Source organism: Diceros bicornis, chromosome 26, assembly GCF_020826845.1.
Source record: "Diceros bicornis minor isolate mBicDic1 chromosome 26, mDicBic1.mat.cur, whole genome shotgun sequence".
Classification (NCBI taxonomy): Eukaryota; Metazoa; Chordata; class Mammalia; order Perissodactyla; family Rhinocerotidae; genus Diceros; species Diceros bicornis.
In genome coordinates this window covers 25,400,176-25,419,935 of record NC_080765.1, presented here as the reverse complement: position 1 = coordinate 25,419,935, position 19,760 = coordinate 25,400,176, and the positions used below count along the sequence as shown (strand labels likewise).

The window sequence follows — 19,760 nt, the reverse complement described above, 5'->3', positions numbered from 1 at the left end:
AAGATGTTTGCAAAGTGGCTTTCTTCAGGCAATGTTCTCATGGAAAGATAGTTCTAGCTTGAGGCAATTTGCACAATCAAACTTCAAGAAGGACCCTATAAGGGAGGGTTATAAATGAGGGTTCTGTTCCCATGTTAGGGGCGTTGGGATCTGGAGCGGCACAGAAGCTTCATTTCATGTGTCAGTTCTAATGGATTGGTAATAGCCGCCCGGAAGCTGTCCTGGGGAAGACCCTGAAGCCAGATCCCAGTCCAACGGAGAAGGTGCTGTGATGTTAACCTGGTCTGTCCTGAGTATGGTGGTGTATATTTGTCAACACTCTTATTTATAGTCTCAAGTGACAGAAACCTAATCTCAGGCAGGAAAATTGGTTGGCTTATAGAATCCAGGACAGGATATTAACAAGAGAGGAGTAGAGATGTAGATGGGCCTCAGGAACAATGTGAACCAGTGACTTGAACTCCTCTGAGATACTCTCTGCCCCTCGTCTCCACGTCTCTGCACATCAATTTTCTTCTGTCATGTAGAGTGGATACCTCCACATGACAGAAATAATAACCACAGACAGTTCCCAAAATGTGCATTTTATGGCTTCCACCAGAGAGAGACTGCCTGATAGCCTCTTCGGTAACAAGCACATACACAAAAATTTTGGAGAGGGATTATGATTAGCCCAGTTTGGATTTGAAAATTGTGGGAAATGACTGCTAAACCCTGAACCAATCAACTTTAGACAGGAGTTGGAATCATCTAAAAACATGACAGCTGGGCTGGCCCCGTGGCTTAGCAGTTAAGTGCGCGTGCTCTGGTACTGGCAGCCCAGGTTTGGAACCCCGGGCGCGCACCGACGCACCGCTTCTCCGGCCATGCTGAGGCTGTGTCCCACATACAGCAACTAGAAGGATGTGCAACTATGACATACAACTATCTACTGGGACTTGGGGGACAGGGGAAAGGAGGAGGATTGGCGATAGATGTTAGCTCAGAGCTGGTCTTCCTCAGAAAAAAGAGGAGGATTAGTGTGGATGTTAGCTCAGGGCTGATCTTCCTCACTAAAAAAAAAAAAAAAAAATGACAGCTTCTATGAGAACCATATTTTTGTTGGGCTCAGCGGGAAGACAGGTCTCCAGAGCAAGGATAGCATGGGATATAGGACTTTCAGAATGGTGAGTTTCTACCACAAAGAAGATGTCCACACGGCTGCCATCTTCAGCTTAAATCCCAGGGGGTGAAGGAGAAGACCCTCAGGAACGAGTACCAACCTCATCTAGTATCTACAGCTTCTCCCTGTCATTTTCTGCCCTGTGCTTCCTCAGCTGGGAAGAACATCCCCACCTAAATCAACAAGTTGTGCCCTCCAAATTCCAGTGAGCTGAAACAAAGCCATAACTCTCGCAGTTAACCAGGAACGTGCCTCCTATTTTGTGGAGGAAATTCCTGCTCCATGACCAATCTATTAGCCATCTCTTGCCAAGGCAGATGGTGACCTGAGAATTCTGTGCCTGCTTCCTGAGGACTGCCCACCATGCAGTGGCTGATGAGGTTCCGGGTCCTCTGGGGCATCCACAAATCCTGCCATGGGGGCTTCGTCCCTGCCCCTTGGCACCTGCGCTGCCAACCTTTATCAGGAGGTGAATCCCCAAGATGGAATGACCATGACACACCCGAGGAATTTAACTTTGCAAGTGATATACTGGATTATTGGACTCAAATGGAGAAGGTGAAGAGGCATCTGTGATCGGAGGTGAGAACAGGAGTGGCCTCACTGGCCTTATCTTGCTCCTAGTAGGCTGAGGGGCACAGAACCAAGAATAGCTTCTGCCTCAGCTTACCAGTGTCATAGATGAAACTTATGTTTTGGGGTTCAATTCTCAGCCTAGTGACTTCTTCACTTCTCTGATCCTCAGTGGTTTCATCTGTGAAATGGGGATAATCTCATTTAAGAAACAAGACAGCAGGTACACAGTCAGTGCTCCATAATTGTGAACAAGTACAAAGTTCTAATCACAAGGTCAACAAATTGATGTTAGTGTGAGTCTGTTAGTCTTCAACGAATGGGATTGTGAATCTAACTGGAATTCATCTCATCAAACTTGGGCTTGACTTCAGGCTACACTCAGAGGGAGGGGACAGACCACCTCATTGTGCACATGAGCATCTGACACATGTAGGTAAGTCATGTCATCCATCTTCCTGTGAGGATGGCATGTCCAACTGGCGTCCTCCCTATCAACTACCTATGGGAACATGGCTTTAGGGTATGTCCAGAGAAACCTGTCCCTGTGGCCTCTAAAGTTTACATATCTCTGCAGAAAAACTCAATTTCTTGGTTTGCCTTTTCCCCAGAGACAGACCGGGAGAGCAGCAGTGGTAACACTAGGACTTAGGGTAGACGATGGGTGGTGTTCCGGCTACTAAGTTCCAGCTGGTGATGTCCACCACCCAACACTGTCTTTGTACAGAAGAGAGAATTCGCCTGAGATGGAGTCAGAGATTTGGTATAATTTTTAAGTTTCCTATGAACGTGTTTTCATATGTTAGTACTCAAAGCTTATATGCCTTTCATGGGGGCTTCCTCCCCACCTCCTTTTTTTCCCTTCCTCTGAATTTCTGTAATAACCCCAAGGAAAATAGAGAGCATCTTTTATTTGCCGTGTCAACACTTTACATTTAATACTCTGATTAGATGAGTGCTTTTTTTTTTTTTTTTTTTTTTATTTTTCCCCCAAAGCCCCAGTAGATAGTTGTATGTCATAACTGCACATCCTTCTAGTTGCTGTATGTGGGATGCGGCCTCAGCATGGCCAGAGAAGCGGTGCGTCGGTTCGCGCCCGGGATCCGAACCCGGGCCCCCAACAGCAGAGCGTGCGCACTTAACCGCTAAGGCACGGGGCCGGCCCAGATGAGTGCTTTTATTACCCCAGTTTCCAGATGAGGAAACTGAGGTTCCTAGGGTTTAAATAGCCTATAGAAATCACATACCTAATAAGTGAAGGAGCAGAATTTGGGTCCAGGCTGTCTGATTCTGTAATCCATTACAATTATGCACTGCATAAGGACATTTTGGTCAATGACAGACCGCATATACAACGGTGGTCCTGTAAGATTAGTACCATATAGCCTAGGGATATAGTGGGCTATACCATCTAGGTTTGTTTAAATATACTCTATGATGTTTGCACAATGATGAAACCGCCTAACGGTGCATTTCTCAGAACTCAGAATAGTATGCTCATCGTTAAGCGATGGATGACTGTTTAACCTAGTCTCACAACTGATTATGCCAAAACATCTCTGCCTTCAGACGATAAACTGAGTTTCATTGCTGCCCAGACCAGAAATCTGGTTAAGACCTTTGGAATCATGGTATAGGCTAGAGAGGGAGAAGGTAGAGAGGAGGAAGTGATGCCATCACTTTTCCCTCATTTATCTTCATAAAGTCCTTATTAGTTAGTTCATGCATCAACCCATTTAGATAACCATCAAGTAAATTCCCCCAGAGAATGCCAGTTTTTGTTGGGTTTTATATCTCATTATCAGTCATGGTCAATTCCTCCATGTATCCAAATTTCTCCCACCCCCAGGATCCCCATCCCAATAATTTTCATTCTCACAACACTTCTGATCTGTCTGCTTCCATTTTTCCAATTGCCTTGATCATGGTCAGTGTCTTTCTAATGATACATGATGCCTGACACCTAGCAGTCCCTTGATAAATGTTTGTAGAATAAATTAATTTTGAAACTTACATTATAAGCACCATAGGTTTTATTGCTGCTCCTATGAAAGACCCCCCAGAGGGCATGCCACCACAGTCCACTCTGGCTTCCTGGACCTCCCCTTACAACTTAATGAACATCACCCAGAAGCTGATCCATGGCTAACACATTACAGCCCAACAACACAGCCCAAACCATAACAGATTGACAGAATTTATTTTGACTCACTTTTCAACACATTTTACCTGTAAAATGTAAGTTAGAAATCCAACATTTTTATGTGAAATCTTCTGATTATTTTTTTAGTGTTTCCAAAGAATTCATTATAAAACAAAAGAAAATGCATTGTAGACTAGACAACATAGGTCCATGGGTGGAATACAGTTGCTCATTCAGGCCACCAATTTATAACCCCTGACTGTCCTTGTAAATTAAACCCTATGTTACTCTGGGTTCCTAGAGGGAAATTAAACCCTATGTTACTCAACTTCAATTGATTCCTGGAGCAGCCTCTCAGATCTATTCAGGAGAGGTCACATTCATGTCCAGATTCATTCATTCTGTCTCCTTGATACTGTATTCATTCATTCAGCTAAGACTTGGTGAGCACCTCACATGTGCCAAGCATTATTGTAGATAATAGGAATAGAAAAGTAAGCAAAACATAGAACTCTTCATTTTCACTCTTTAGATAATGTACTTCCCCACTTCATGTCTTAGGAAAGATGAGTACAGCATCTGTGACACTAACTTCTGTTTGTTTTGGCAAAAAATCATGACATAAGCAAATTCTTCCTGCCAGTCTCTGATGCAATTTAACATTAAACATTGCTCAATAAATATAGTCAAATATGTATTAACCACAAAGATTAAAAAAAAAAAAACAGCTGAATGTCATGACCACATAATGTCTGGCTCTTTGTCCTATAATGTTTGCTCAAGGAAATTAACTTATATGCTGCCACACATTCCAAATGCCTTACTATTCAATATTCGTGTCTGCCTAGATTTCTTTGAGCCAATCAGTCTGTGTTCTGTGGCTCCTGAATTTAATTCTGTAATTTTACGTAAATAATTAGTAACAGTCCTAGGACCTGTACAATTTTAAAGGGTCCTCATATTCCTCTGAAACTATTAGACTTTTGTCCCAACATCCCATAAAGGACTCCTCCATGGTATTCACAAAGAGTCTAAATCTTTTGTAATTCTTATACACATGTAGTGTCATTGGCACTACAATGTAAGCTCCATGAGGTCATGGAACTCTTGCTGTTTTGTTCACTGTTGTATCCCCAGAGTACAGAACATGCCTGGCACATTAACTATATGTTGAAAGAATCTAAATGCATGCAGACCCTGGACAGCAACACAAACAGCACAAGAAACACAACATGGGGGCCTGGCCATGACTTGGTTGTATTTTGGCAAAGGGCTGTTTACTTTCTCATGGATGTATTGTAAACGTGCACGGGAAAATACAGGAAGCTTTGGCACAGGCAGCCCTGATGCAGAGAAGGCAACAGAGTTCAGGAACCAGAATTGGGCTTTGGGGCTTCTTATGTAAAAATCACGTCTCAAAGTGAACATTCATTCCTGTATGGCAGCAGTTGGTAGAGCTAAATGGTTGCTGCCCCCTTGGAAGATGTGTGGCTCTCCAGTTTGCCCCAGAGGAACCTGGCAGGCTTCTCTCATTTATGTTACTTGCCTGGTCCCTGTAGGCTCTGGGTTTCCGACCTCTGGTATAAAAACAAGATTATCCCAACTTATCTAAATATTAATGGAATAATACATATTATTTCCCAATTAAACATAATGCAAAAAGTTTTAACTTCCAGACCTTTAGAGTAATCTTCCTTGGTAAATTCTTTTAAAGTCTGGGTATCAGTTAATTACTGGTTCATCCATGTGAGTTGATTCTCCATGACTGTGTCTCCCAGTTTGACATATTATACTACATATTAGTCATTTGGTGAGCCTGTAAGGAGTTCATCCATTTTTTATCAATGGCAATCTACAAAGGAATAGCATGCCATTTATCATTTTAAATTACATTTAAACTACTTTCTTTGTAAGTTAAATTACAATCAATCTTATATGTGGCCATATTTAAAATGAATAGTTTGGTCGTAATCTACATCCAGAAAATTTGATCGCTGCCCAATTTAGAAAAACAAATCATTCCCTTTATCCAAAGAAATAAAAGCCTCATCTCATCTTTAGATTTAATTTAACCCAGAAGTTCCTTATCATTCCTTATTTGTATCCCAGAGTTGTTTTTTATTTATTCATTCAATAAATATTGACCGAACATTTACAGTGTGCCAGGTGCTCTTCTAAGTGCTTTCGTAAAGAATTTAGAAGTTTATTATTATTTTCTTTTGTTGTTGTTTTATTGAGAAATAATTGACATATATCACTTTTCTTAAAAAACCAAAAAACATCAATTTTTCAAGTCAAACTCAACACACTTGTATGCATACCAAAAATTTTAGAAATAAAATCTAGGGTTTTCATTGTAGGAAAGCTTTTAGTAATAGACTTACTTTCTTGAATAGATACAAGCTTATTAAGATTTCAATTCTATCAGATTTGACAAGTTGTATTTTTTTTTAACCATAGTCATCTTATTTTTTTTCATTCTTTTTTTTTCTTTCTTGTGAAATTTTTGTTGTACATCAGTGTTTGTCAGTCACCATATAAATGCATCCCTTCACCCCTTGTGCCCGCCCCCCACCCCATTGCCCCTGGTAACCACCAAGCAGTTCTCTCTGTCTGTGTGTTGGTTTTTCTTCCACTTATGGGAGAAATCATGCGGTGTTTGTCTTTCTCTTTCTGGCTTATTTCGCTTAACAAAATACCCTCCAGGTCCATCCATGTTGTTGCAAATGGGACGATTTTGTCTTTTTTTATGGCTGAGTAGCATTCCACTGTGTGTGTGTGTGTGTGTGTGTGTGTGTGTACATATATACATTCATATACCACATCTTCTTTAGCCACTCATCCATTGAAGGACATCTGGGTTGCTTCCATGTTTGGCTATAGTGAATAATGCTGCAATGAACATAGGGGTGGGTAAGCCTCTTAGGATTGTTGATTTCAGATTCGTTGGGTAGATACCCAGCAGTGGGATAACTGGATCGTAAGCTATTTCTATTTTTAATTTTTTGAGGAATCTCCATACTGATTTCCAAAGAGGCTGCACCAGTTTGCATTCCCACCAGCAATGAATTATGGTTCCCATTTCTAAACAGCTTCTCCAGCATTTGTTTTTTTTGTCTCGGTGATTATAGCCATTCTAATGGGTGTCAAGTGATATATTAGCATGGTTTCGATTTACATTTCCCTGATGATTAGTGATGTTGAACATATTTTCATGTGTCTATTGGCCATCTGTATATCTTCTTTGGAGAAGTGTCTGTTCGTTGCCTCTTTCCATTTTTTGATCAGGTTGTTTGTTTTTTTGTTGTTGAGTTGTGTGAGTTCGTTATATATTATGGATATTAGTCCCTTTTTGGATATATAGTTTGCAAATATTTTTTTCCCAGCTGGTAGGCTGCCTATTCATGTTGGTCCTGGTTTCATTTCCCTTGTAGAAGCTCTTTAATCTGATGAAGTCCCACTTGTTTATTTTTTCTTTTGTTTCCCTTGGCCAAGTAGACATGGAATTCGAAAAGATCCCTTTATGACCAATGATGAATAGTGTACTGCCTATATTTTCTTCCAGGAGTTTTATAGTTTCAGGTCTCACTTTCAGGTCTTTGATCCATGTTGAGTTAATTTTTGCATATGGCAAAAGAAGATGGTCTACTTTCATTCTTTTGTAAGTGGCTGTCCAGTTTTCCCAGCACCATTTATTGAAGAGACTTTCCTTTCTCCACTCCTTTGTCGAAGATTAGCTGTCCATAGATGTGAGGTTTTATTTCCGGTCTTTCAATTCTATTCCATTGATCGGTGTATCTGTTTTTGTACCAGTATGATGCTGTTTTAATTACTGTCACTTTCCAGGATGTTTTGAAGTCAGGTATTGTGATGCCTCCAGCTTTGTTCTTTTTTTCTCATGATTGCTTTAGCTATTCGGCGTCTTTTGTTGCCCCATATGAATTTTAGTATTTTTTGTTCTATTTCCGTGAAGAATGTCCTTGGGATTCTGGTTGGGATTGCATTGAATCTGTAGATTGCGTTAGGTAGTATGGGCATTTCAACTATGTTTATTCTTCCAATCCAAGTGCATGGAATATTTTTCCATTTCTTTATGTCATCATTGATTTCACTCAATAATGTCTTATAGTTTTCATTGTACACGTCTTTCACTTCCTTGGTTAAATTTACTCCTAGATATTTTATTCTTTTTGTTGCAATTGTAAATGGGATTGTCTTCTTGAGTTCTCTTTCTGTTAGTTTGTTATTAGAGTATAGAAATGCAACTGATTTCTGTAAGTTGATTTTGTACCCTGCAACTTTGCTGTAGTTGTTGATTATTTCTAATAGGTTTCCAATGGATTCTTTAGGGTTTTCTATATATAATATCATGTCACCTGCAAACAACAAGAGTTTTACTGCTTCGTTGCCTATTTGGATTCCTTTTATTCCTTTTTCTTGCCTAATTGCTCTGGCCAGAAGCTCCAGTACTATGTTGAATAAGAGTGGGGAGAGTGGGCACCCTTGTCTTGTTCCTGTTTTCAGAGAGAGAGCTTTCAGTGTTTCCCCATTGAGTATGATGTTGGCTGTGGGTTTATCATATACAGCCTTTATTATACTAAGGTACTTTCCTTCTATACCCATTTTTTGAGAGTTTTTATCATGAATGGATGTTGGATCTTGTCAAATGTCTTCTCTTCATCTATAGAGATGATCATATGGTTTTTATTCCTTGTTTTGTTAGTGTGGTGTATCACATTGATTGATTTGCAGATGTTGAACCATCCCTGTGTCTGTGGTATCAATCCCACTTGATCATGGTGTATGATGTTTTTAATGTATTACTGTATTTGGTTTGCCAATATTTTGTTGAGGATTCTTTCATCTATGTTCATCAGGGATAATTGTCTGTAGTTTTCCTTCCTAGTATTGTCTTTGTCTGGCTTTGGTATCAGGGTGATGTTGGCCTTGTAGAATGTGTTGGGAAGTGTTCCATCTTCCTCTGTTTTTTGGAATAGTTTGAGAGGAATAGGTATTAAATCTTTGAATTTGGTAAAATTCTCCAGAGAAGCCATCTGGTCCTGGACTTTTATTTTTGGGGAGGTTTTTGATTACTGTTTCAATCTCTTTACTTGTGATTGGTCTATTCAGGTTCTCTATTTCTTTTTGATTCAGTTTTGGGAGGTTGTATGAGTCTAAGAATTTATCTGTTCCTTCTAGATTGTCCAATTTGTTGGCATATGGTTTTTCATAGTATTCTCTTATAATCTTTGATATTTCTATAGTATCTGTGGTAATTTCTCCTGTTTCATTTCTAATTTTACTTATTTGAGCCTTCTCTTTTTTCTTGGTGAGTCTGGCTAAGGGTTTGTCAATTTTGTTTATCTTCTCAAAGAACCAGCTCTTTGTTTCATTTATCCTTTCTATGGTTTTGGTTTTGATTTCATTTATTTCTGCTCTGATATTTATTATTTCCCTCCTTCTGCTGACTTTGGGCTTTGTTTGTTCTTCTTTTTCTAATTCTCTTAGGTATAGTTTGAGGTTGCTTATTTGAGCTTTCTCTTGTTTGTTAAGGTGGGCATGTATTGCTATGAGTTTCCCTCTCAGGACTGCTTTTGCTGCATCCCATATGAGTTGGTACAATGTATTTTCATTTTCATTTGTCTCCAGATATGATTTTATTTCTCCTTTCATTTCATCAATGATCCATTTGTTGTTCAGTAGCATGTTGTTTAGTCTCCACATCTTTGTCACTTTCCCGGTGTTTTTCTTGTGGTTGATTTCTAGCTTCATGGTGTTATAGTCAGAAAAGATGCTTTTTATGATTTCAATTTTCTTAAATTTATGGAGGCATGCCTTGTTTCCCAGCATGTGGTCTATTCTTGAGAATGTTCCATGTGTGCTTGAGAAGAATGTGTAATCTGCTGTGTTTGGATAGAGTGCTCTATCTACATGTATTAAGTCTATCTCGTCAAGTTTTTCAGTTAAGTCCATCATTTCCTTGTTGACTTTCTGTCTGGATGATCTATCCATCGATGTAAGTGGAGTGTTAAGATCCTCTACTATTATTATGTTGTTATTAGTATCTCCTTTTAGGTTTGTTAATAGTTGCTTTATGTACTTTGGGGCTCCTGTGTTGGGTGCATATATATTTATAAGTGATATGTCTTCTTGGTGGAGTGTCCTCTTTTATCATTATATAGTGCCCCTCTTTGTCTCTCATGACCTGTTTTATCTTAACAGTCAACTTTGTCTGATATAAGTATGGCAACACCTGCTCTCTTTTGTTTGCCATTAGCTTGGAGTATTGTCTTCTATTCGTTTACTCTGAGCCTGTATTTGTCTTTAGAGCTGAGATGTGTTTCCTGGAGGCAGCATATGGTTGGATCTTGTTTTTTAATCCACCACACCACTCCATGTCTTTTGACTGGAGAGTTCAGTCCATTTACATTTAGGGTAATTATTGATATATGAAGGCTTAATGTTGCTATTTTATGGCTCATTTTCTGGTTCTTTTGCATTTCCTTTGTTTCTCTCCCCATGTGTTTCAGAATACCAATTCAGTTTTGTAGTTCTCCTAGTTTTCTCTTTATTTATTGTGTGTGACTCTGTTCTGATTATTTGGTTAGTGGTTACCACAAGGTTTGTATAAAAAATCTCATGGATGTGATAGTCCATTTTTTGATGGCTTTTTTTTTCTCTTAGACTAAGTAGATTCAATCCTCTTCCTCGTCCCCTTCTAAGTTATTGTTGTCATGTCTTATTCCATCTTGCGTTGTGAGTTAGTCTTTAAAGTGATGAGATTATAAGTTATTTTTGGTGTCTCCCTTCCCTTGATCCTTGGTTTTGTAATTAACTCTTTGCTAATCTATTCTGATAGAGAGCTGCAATTTTTTTGGTTTTGTTGCCCTATCTTCCTTCTTATTCAAAACTTTGTATCCTCTTTCTCTTTTTTTTCTCAAACATGAGGGCCTTCTTGAGTATTTCTTGTAGTGGGGGTCTTGTGGCAATGAATTCCCTTAGCTTTTGTTTATCAGGGATAGTTTATTATTTCTCCATCATATCTGAAGGATATTTTCTCCTATGTCATTCCACTCTCTCCTAGCCTGTAAAGTTTCTGTTGAGAAATCGTCTGTAAGCCTGATAGGAATTCCTCTGTACGTTATTTATTTGTTTTTTTGTCTAGCTGCCCTTAGTACTTTTTCTTTGTTGTTGACTTTTGCCAGCTTTACTACTATATGCCTTGGAGAGGGTCTTTTCATGTTGATATATTTAGGAGATCTATTGATTTCATTCACTGGTATTTCCAGCTCCTTCCCCAGGTTTGGGAAGTTCTCAGCTATTATTTCTTTGAACAAGCTCTCTGCTCCTTTTTCCCTTTCTTCTCCTTTTGGAATACCTATAATCCTTGTATTGGATTTCCTAATTGAGTCGGATATTTCTTGGGGAGTTTCTTCATTTCCTTTTAGTCTTAGTTCTCTCTCCTCCTCCATCTGGAGCATTTCTGCATTGCTGTCCTCAGTATTGCTAATTCTTTCCTCCTTATTGTCAGCTCTGTTGCTTAAGGCTTCTAGATTTGTGTTTAGCTCCTCTATTGTGTTTTTCATTTCTAAGATTTCTGATTGGTTTTTCTTTATTGTTTTAATCTCTTTTGGGAAGAAATTCCTGATTTCATTGAATTGTCTATCTGTGTTTGATTGTATTTCATTTAGCTTTTTTATGATAGCTGTTTTGAATTCTCTGTCATTAAGGTTATACATTTCTGTGCTTTCAGAGTTGATTTCTGGGTGCTTGTCATTTTCCTTTTGGTCTGGAGATTTAATATATGTTTGCATAGTGCCTGTCAGTATTAACTTATTTTTCCTCATAGTGAAAATATCTGGTTGCAGTTTCCTCTTGTCGCCGCTGGCTGGGGGTTAAGACCTGTGTATTCTGTGCCCAAGTCCATCCATGGATGTTCTGGTTGGCCTGCAGCTGAGCTGGGGCCTGGCGGAGCTGGGGCATGGTGGAGCTGGGGCATGGCGGACCTGAAGCATGGCTGAGCTGAAGTGCGGCTGAGCAGAGGCTGCTGGGGCTAGAGTGCAGGAACAACTGGAGTTGAAGTGTGGGAACAGCTGAGACTGGAGCATAGCTAGGCTGAAGCACCTGGGGCTCAGATGTGGGTGTGCTGAAGAAGCTGGAGCTGAAAGGTGGCCCAGCTTCAGTGCGGTTGAGCAGAAGCAGCTGGAGCTGGAGTGCAGGAAATGCTGGAGCTGGGGTGTGGCTGGGTTGATGCAGCTAGAGTTGGAGTATGGCTGGGTTGAGGCAGCTGCAACTGAAGTGCAGCTGGGCCGAAGAAGCAGGAGCTGGAGCACTGCTGGGCTGAACAAGCTGTGACTGGAGTGCAGCTGGGCTGAAGTAGCTGGCACCAAGTCAGCTGGAGCCTGAGCATGGCCACACCAAAGCAGCTGGAGCTGGGGGGTGGTCGAGCTGAAGGAGCTAGGAGCAGGGCATGGTTGAGCTGAAGGAGCTGTGGCCAGGGCGCCATTGAGCCCATGCAGCTGGGGCCATGGTGCAGTTGAGCTGGGGCAGCTGGGGCCTGGGCACAGTCAGGCCTGAGTCACTGGGGCTGGGGCGCCAAGGAGCCAGAGCTGTTGTGGCCGGGGCATAGGCACACTGGAGCCGCTGTGGCCAGGGTGCAGGCGGGCTGCTGCCGTTGGTGCCTGGGCACCAGGGTCCACCACCTCTGGGGCCAGGGCTCTGGGGAGCCACTGCCTCTGGTGCTGGGGACGGGCACCCTGCTGCTGCTGGGGGGACTGGGGCACTGGGTGGTCACCACTGCTAGGGCCGGGGTGTGGGTGTGCCACCGCCACTGGTGCCTGGATGCTGGGGGGCTGCTACCTCTGGGGCTGAGGCACCCGCTAGGGCCAGGGTGCAGGTGCGCCACTGCCACTGGTGCCAGGGCTCCGGGAAGCCACGGCCTCTAGTGCCGGGGTGTGGGAGCACTGGTGCCACTGGTGGCACCAGGGTGCTGGGGGCTTGCTGCTGATATGGCCAGGGCATAGGCGCACCACCACCACTGGTGCCTGGGCACATGGGGACCGCTGCCTCTGGGGTCTGGGTGTGGGCACGCCACCTCCACTGGCACGGGGGCTGGAGTTGAGCTGAAGCTCTGCTGAGCTGAGGCTTCAGGGCCGCTGTGCTGAAGCACCAGGCGGGCAGGGTGGAGGGACGCTTACTTTGCCTCCCCAATCCCAGATGTTTCTCGCTTCACTGTCACTCTCTGCTCTCCTGAAGGGCTAGCTTGTCGAAAGTACCCTCACGACAAGGGGAAAGCAATTCCCCACGGGCTGTGAGGGATCTTGGAGAGCACTGGTTTTCTTGTGGAGGGCTGCCCCTCCCCCCTCCCTGAGAGCTGCGTGGTCTCAGTCTCAGGTTTGCTGTCCTTTGGGAGTGAGGGGAGCTCCTCTTACCTCCTTCCACTTCCTCTGGGGATTCCAGCACCTCAGTCCTCGGGTGTACAGCTGCGTGAGTGCCTCAGACGTCCCTTGTGTTGTGTTAATAACTTCTGTTGGAATGTGAATGTCCTTTTTGTTGTGTCTTAGACAGGGAGAGTTCAATAGGGGAAGCTCACTCAGCCATGATGCCGACATCACTCTTCAAGTTGTATTTTTTTCCTTTGAACAATTTGTCCATTTCATCCAAATTGTCAGATTTAATGACATAAAGTTATTTATAATTTTGTCTTATTGCTGTTTTAATGTCTGTAAGAATTGTAATAATGTATACTTTTCATTCCTGATATTGTTAATATGTTCCCTATTTTTCTCTTGATATGTCTTTCTAAGAGTTTATCAATTTTATTAATCTTTTCAAAACCAGCTTTTACTGGTATTCTCTATTGTGTATTTGTTTTCCATTTCATTGATGCATGCTCTTATCTTTATTATTTCTTTTCTTCTACTTTCCTTGGATTTGATTTGTTGGTATTTTTTTAGCTTCTCGAGATGGAAGCTTACATGCTTACCCTTCAGCCTTCCTTCTTTTCTAATAGATGCATTTAAAAATTTAAATTTCCCACTAAGCACTTCTTTCAGGTGCATTACACAAATTTTGATGTCATATTTTAGTAACACTCAGTTCAAAATATTTTCGATTTGCCTTTTTGATTCTTCTCTGACCCATAGATTATATAGAAGTGTATTGATTAGTTTCCAGACAGTGGGGGTGCATTTCTCGTTGTCTTATTGTTGATGATTTCTAGCTTAATTTCATTATGGTCAGAAAACATACTCTATTTTAATCTTTTGAGATTGGTAAATGTTCCAAATGCAACGGAAAATAATGTGAATTATATCACAGTTGGGGAAAAGTGTTTTATCTATGTCAACTAGGACTTAAATTTTCTCAGTCTGTCATATTCTATCATTAATTTACAGAAATCATGAAATTTCAACTTGTGTTTCATTTTAATTAATACTGAGGCAAACTCTTTCTATAGACAATAAACTCTTGTGTGTTTTAATATTCAGAAAGAATCTTCTCACTCATGAATCACCGAAGTATTTGATAAGCCTTTCAATTTTCCTTTTTCAAAGTATATTTTAGTTAGAGATTAGCAAGGAGTAGCTATGTAGGTTTTTGTTTATTTAAATCAACTATATTGATGTATGACTTACATAGAATAAAATGCACACATTTTAAGTGTAAAGTTTAATGAGTTTTAGAACATTTTATCACCTCAAAAGTTTCGTTTTGTCCTTTCCCAGTCAGTACCCACCCATCCCCACCCCGAGTCTGAGGCAACGACTGATTTGCTGTCACTAGAAATTATATTTCTCTCCCCTGAGTTTCATGGAAATGAAATAACACAGGATGCATCCTTTTGTGTCTGGTTTCTTTTACTCAGAATCTCAGCATAGTGTTTTTGAGATTCATCCACGTTGCTTTGTGTATTAGTTGGTCATTTATTTTTATTGCTGAGTTGCTTACTCAACATTTTATCTTTTAAAATGATTTCTTGATTTTCCTTGGCTTCAAATCTCACTGCATGAAACTTTAAATTTCAAATCCAGTGTAAGGGTTGTATTTTTTCTTCCACCCTTCTCTTAATATCACATTATCAGATTACTCCTTAGCACAAAAGTCCATAACTGCTTAAACAATATCTTCTTTAAGTTGTGAAAGTTAAGGGCTAAAATACTGTCTGAATTTTGAGCAATAACAGTTGTTTTCTACCTTGATATGCCGGCTCTTCCATCATTTTTTAAACTCCTACAGGAACATTCCCTGCTCTGCTCCCCTTATAGAAACAGTGCACACCAGTCATTTACACTTGCTAATATTCTTTAATCTGTTGGGCAAGGATTTTTTTCATAGCACTGATGTTTTCATAGATATGAATACATATATATGTATATACATATATATTAATCTTATCTCAAATGATACTTTCTTTTGTTCCAATCATCTGAGTCAAAGGTAGTAGGGTCATGTTTGTACATATGCAGAAAACATTCCTGGAAGAATATGCACCAAACAGTTTTCAGTGTTAACATTCAGGGAGTGAAGATGTGATGAGAAATTTGAAGAAATTTTTCTGTTTCTAAGAAATTTTCCGCTCATAAGCCTCTGCATTGCCTGAATTTTTACTCTGAACATGTTTTGTTTTGGGAATAAAAAAAAATGAAATCTTTAAAAAAAAAACATGCTCATTATAGAAAATGTGGGGAAAATAAGAAAGTTGATTTAAACAAGAAAACAAAAATTGACCATAAATATTAAAAACCATTTACATATGTGTGTATATGTGTGTCTTGTTCACCATTACATCCTTTTGGTCTAAGAACATGATGGCCTCTAAAAACATTTGGCCTCAGAAATAATGAGAACTTGGAAATGTTTAATGAAGGAATGAATATTAATATATACTTGGATTATAATGTAAATATGGTTTTGCTTTTTTTTCTTTTCTTTTTTGGTGAGGAAGATTGGCCCTGAGCTAACATCCACTGCCAATCTTCCTATATTTGCTGAGGAAGATTAGCCCTGAGCCAACGTCTGTGCCTGTCTTCCTCCACTTTGTGTGTGGGACGCTGCCACAGCATCACCCGATGAACAGTGTGTAGGTCCGCACCCAGGATGATAAACCTGCAAATCCCGGTTCTGCCAAAGTGGAGTGTGCAAACCCAACTACCACGCCACCGGGCCTGCCCTGGTCTTGCTTTTTAAAAATTGATATTATATTCTGGGCATTTTTTATTGCAGGAACATTTCTGAGAGTTTTTTTTTATGGGTTTTATCATATTCTATCATTTTGTAGACAGCATACAATTTGATCCTGTTCTTTTTATTGATTCTGCCAATATTTGTATTTTGATTGGGAAATTTAGTCCACTTACATTTAAAGTAGTTACTGATAGGGAAGGACTTACTATTGCCATATTATTAATTGTTTTCTTGATGTCATAGCTTTTTTTTGTCTCTTATTCCCTCTTTTACTGCCTTCTTTTGTGCTTGGTTGATTTTTTGTAGTGATATGTTTTGATGCTCTTCTCATTTCCTTTTGTATTGTATATATTACATATAATATCCTAAAGTTATAACAATCTACTTTAAGCTAATAACAACTTAACTTCATCCACATACAAAAATCTATTCCTTTCCAGTTCCATCTCACCTCTCCACTTCATGTTATTGGTGTCACAGATTACATCTTTATATATTGTGTACCCATTAACATAGATTTATAATTATTTTTATGCTTTCATCTTTTAAATTTTGTTACAGAATAAAAACCAGAGTTATGCCTAAAAATTACAATAATAGTGGTTTTTATATTTGTCCATGTTTTTACTTTTATCCAAGAACTTCCTATTTTCACATTTGAGTTACTCTGTACTGTCCTTTCATTTCAACTTGAGGACTCCTTTTAGCATTTCTTACAGAGAAAGTCTAGTGGAAATGAACTCCCTTAATTTGGTTATCTGGGAATGTCCTAATTTCTCCCTTATCTTCAAAGGATAAGTTTGCTGGATATAAAATTCTTGGTTAACAGTTTTTTTCCCCCTCAGCACTTTAAATATATCATCCCACTGCCTTCTGGTCTGCAATCCACTGATAATCTTATTAAGCATTTCTTATACATGACTTTTCTCTTGCTGCTGTCAAGAGCCTCTCTTTGGCTTTGGCTTTTATCATTTGATTATAATGTGTCTCTGTGTGGATCTGTTTGTGTCTTCCTACTTAGAGTTCATTGAGACTCTTGTATGTGTATATCCAGGTCTTTACTCAAATTTGGGAAGGTTTCAGCCATCATTTCTTCAGATAAGCTCTATGTCCCTCTTTCTATCTTTCTTCTTCCTCTTTGACTCTCATAATGTGTATATTTGTCTACTTGCGATTGTTCCGTAAATCCCGTAGGCTCTATTCACTTTTCTTCATTTGTTTTCTTTTTGCTCCTCAGACTCCATAATTTCAAATGACTTGTTTTAAAGTTTACTGATTCTTTCTTCTGCCAATTTGAGTCTGCTGTGGAACCCCTCTAGTAAGGTTTTTTATTTCAGTTACTGTATTTTTCAGCATTTCTGTTTGGTTCTTTTCTGTAATTTCCATCTCTTTGTTCATCATCTCATTTTGTTCATATATCATTTTCCTGATTTGCTTTAGTTCTTTGTTGGTGTTTTCCTTTAGGTCTTTCAGCATATATAAGATGGTCATTTAAAAGTCTTTGTCTAGTAACTGAGGGCTGTGTTTCTTTAGGGTCAGTTTCTAGAGATTTATTTTGTTCCTTTGAATGGGCCATATTTTCATGTTTCTTTGTAGGCCTTGTGATCTTTTGTTGAAAATTGGACGTCTGAAAAAAGGAGCCCCCTCTCTCAGTCTGTGAAGATTGGCTCCATGTGGGGGAAGACCTTCAGTAGTTTTCTCAGTGTGAAAACTTAAGGCCTTCTCAGGTCTTTTCTGGCATGTTTCTTTCCTGGGCCTGTGCGTGTTCTTTTTTCCAATTTTCCCGTACACATGGCTGATCTTATATACCTTAATTTCCATAAAAGTCTCATCCTTGCTTCTTCTTGGGGCCTTAGATGTTCTATTGTATTCCTCTGCCTGCAGTTTGTTGCCCCTAAGTGGCTACAGGTCTACAGTCTTCACACACCATGGCATCTGCCAGTGCTTCCAGAGACCTTCAACCTGATATTCAAACTATGCCACCCTTCCCATCTGAGCACCAAGTCAGACGAGACAGAAACCAGTCCCTCAGGCAGCCCCCAGACAAGCCGGAATGTTGCAAACAAGTTACACAATTTTCCTTCTGTCCCAGGGAGGGGCTTGGAATTGGGTGGCTTCCTCCTGACTGTGCTGTGCCACATCAGAGAGGGGGTGGTGCAAGAGTAGGCAAAAACATCACAAAATGTCCTACCATTTTGAGTATGGCTCTTATTGTTTGGGCATTTGTTGGTTGCTGCAGACCCTCGACTATTTCAAGAGCTCCCATAAAACCATTTTAGTCTGTTGTTTACTTGATGTTTCTCTGAAGGAATGAGGGCCTGGAGCTTCCTAGTCTGCCTTCTTGCTGACTTCACCTCTAGAAGTAATTTATTTAAAAATATTCCCCCAAATATTCAGGAACTAAATGAGCCTATTTTATTTTATTGTGTAGCAATAATAATAATAGTAATATTTATTGAGCACCTACTTGATCCAGGCACTGCTTTGTACACTTTATTCATTTAAATAGCTCATTTAAACTTTACTACCTTCTAGGTAGTATTATTGTTGCCATTTCATAGATGAGAAAACTGAGGCATAGAGGGGAACCCACTGTCTATATGGAACTAAGACAGACACATGGGGGAATGGAGCTTTAAGTCTTCAATAGGAGACATGAAGGTTATTCATGGTTTTATGTGACTTGAGAGGAGGTGGCTACAGTAGGCCAGAAGAACTTGGTTGCATCACACCCACTCCTAACTTCTCTTGGCTCTTTAATTGCTTTAAAATTGGGTCTCAGTGCTTGAGCTGTGCTCATACTGGAATATGACTATGGCAGTGGATTGGCCAAATAAGTGCCCTTTTCCTTTGAAGCAGGAAGTAACACATGGTGTATGATCTTGACCAGGAGGGCAAGAGAGGTCCAAACCCAGCCCTGTGGTGAGTGAATAACCAAGGGGATGAAGTGAAGTGGAGTTTCAGAGAGATGGCAGACTTAACCCGCCATGCGGCCAACGTCTTCACGCAGACCTGTGGCCTGCAGCAGGGAGAGCGTCTAGCCTTGATTCTGCCTCGAGTGCCTGAGTGGTGGCTGGTGACTGTGGGCTGCATCCGAACAGGTCAGTGACTCAGAGAGACCCCAATAGACCTTAGGGCTGGCCTAGAGTCAAGTGGTCCTGGAATATTAGGTGCTTTCTCTTCCCCTACCTTCTTTCTTCTTCACAGTCTTTCTCTTTCTCAGACTCCCTCATGTATTCTTTTGTCCTTTGTCACTCACTCTCCCTCACACTCATCCACTCTCAAACACAATGTCGTAATTCTCTCCCATTCACACACACACACACACACACACACACACACACACTGTCTTTTGTACAGTCTCAGACATTACTACTTTCTTTTAAAGATTCATCAATTGTTAACATTTTGTCATATTTAAGCCCCCTTCCTCACTGAATCATGTAAGAATCAGTTGCAGACATTGTGATATCCATAAATACCAGAAAAATACCCATAAGCACTGGAGTATGTATCTGCTAAGGTCCAAGACATTCCCCTCACGTAAACACAACAGAGTTATCACACAAGAAGTTTAACACTGATACAATATAGTTACTGATATACATGCATAGTCAAAATTCCTCAATTGTCCCAGTAATGCCCTTTATAGCCTTTTTTTCTTTAAATCTAATCAAGGATCATGCATTGCATTTA

General features: G+C 40.2%; 1 pseudogene; it reads left to right on the top strand.

Moving 5' to 3' along the window:
- The first annotated feature begins 1,525 nt into the window (after positions 1 to 1,525).
- Positions 1,526 to 19,760, top strand: part of LOC131421991 (acyl-coenzyme A synthetase ACSM1, mitochondrial-like) — a 32,257-nt pseudogene continuing 14,022 nt past the window's right edge.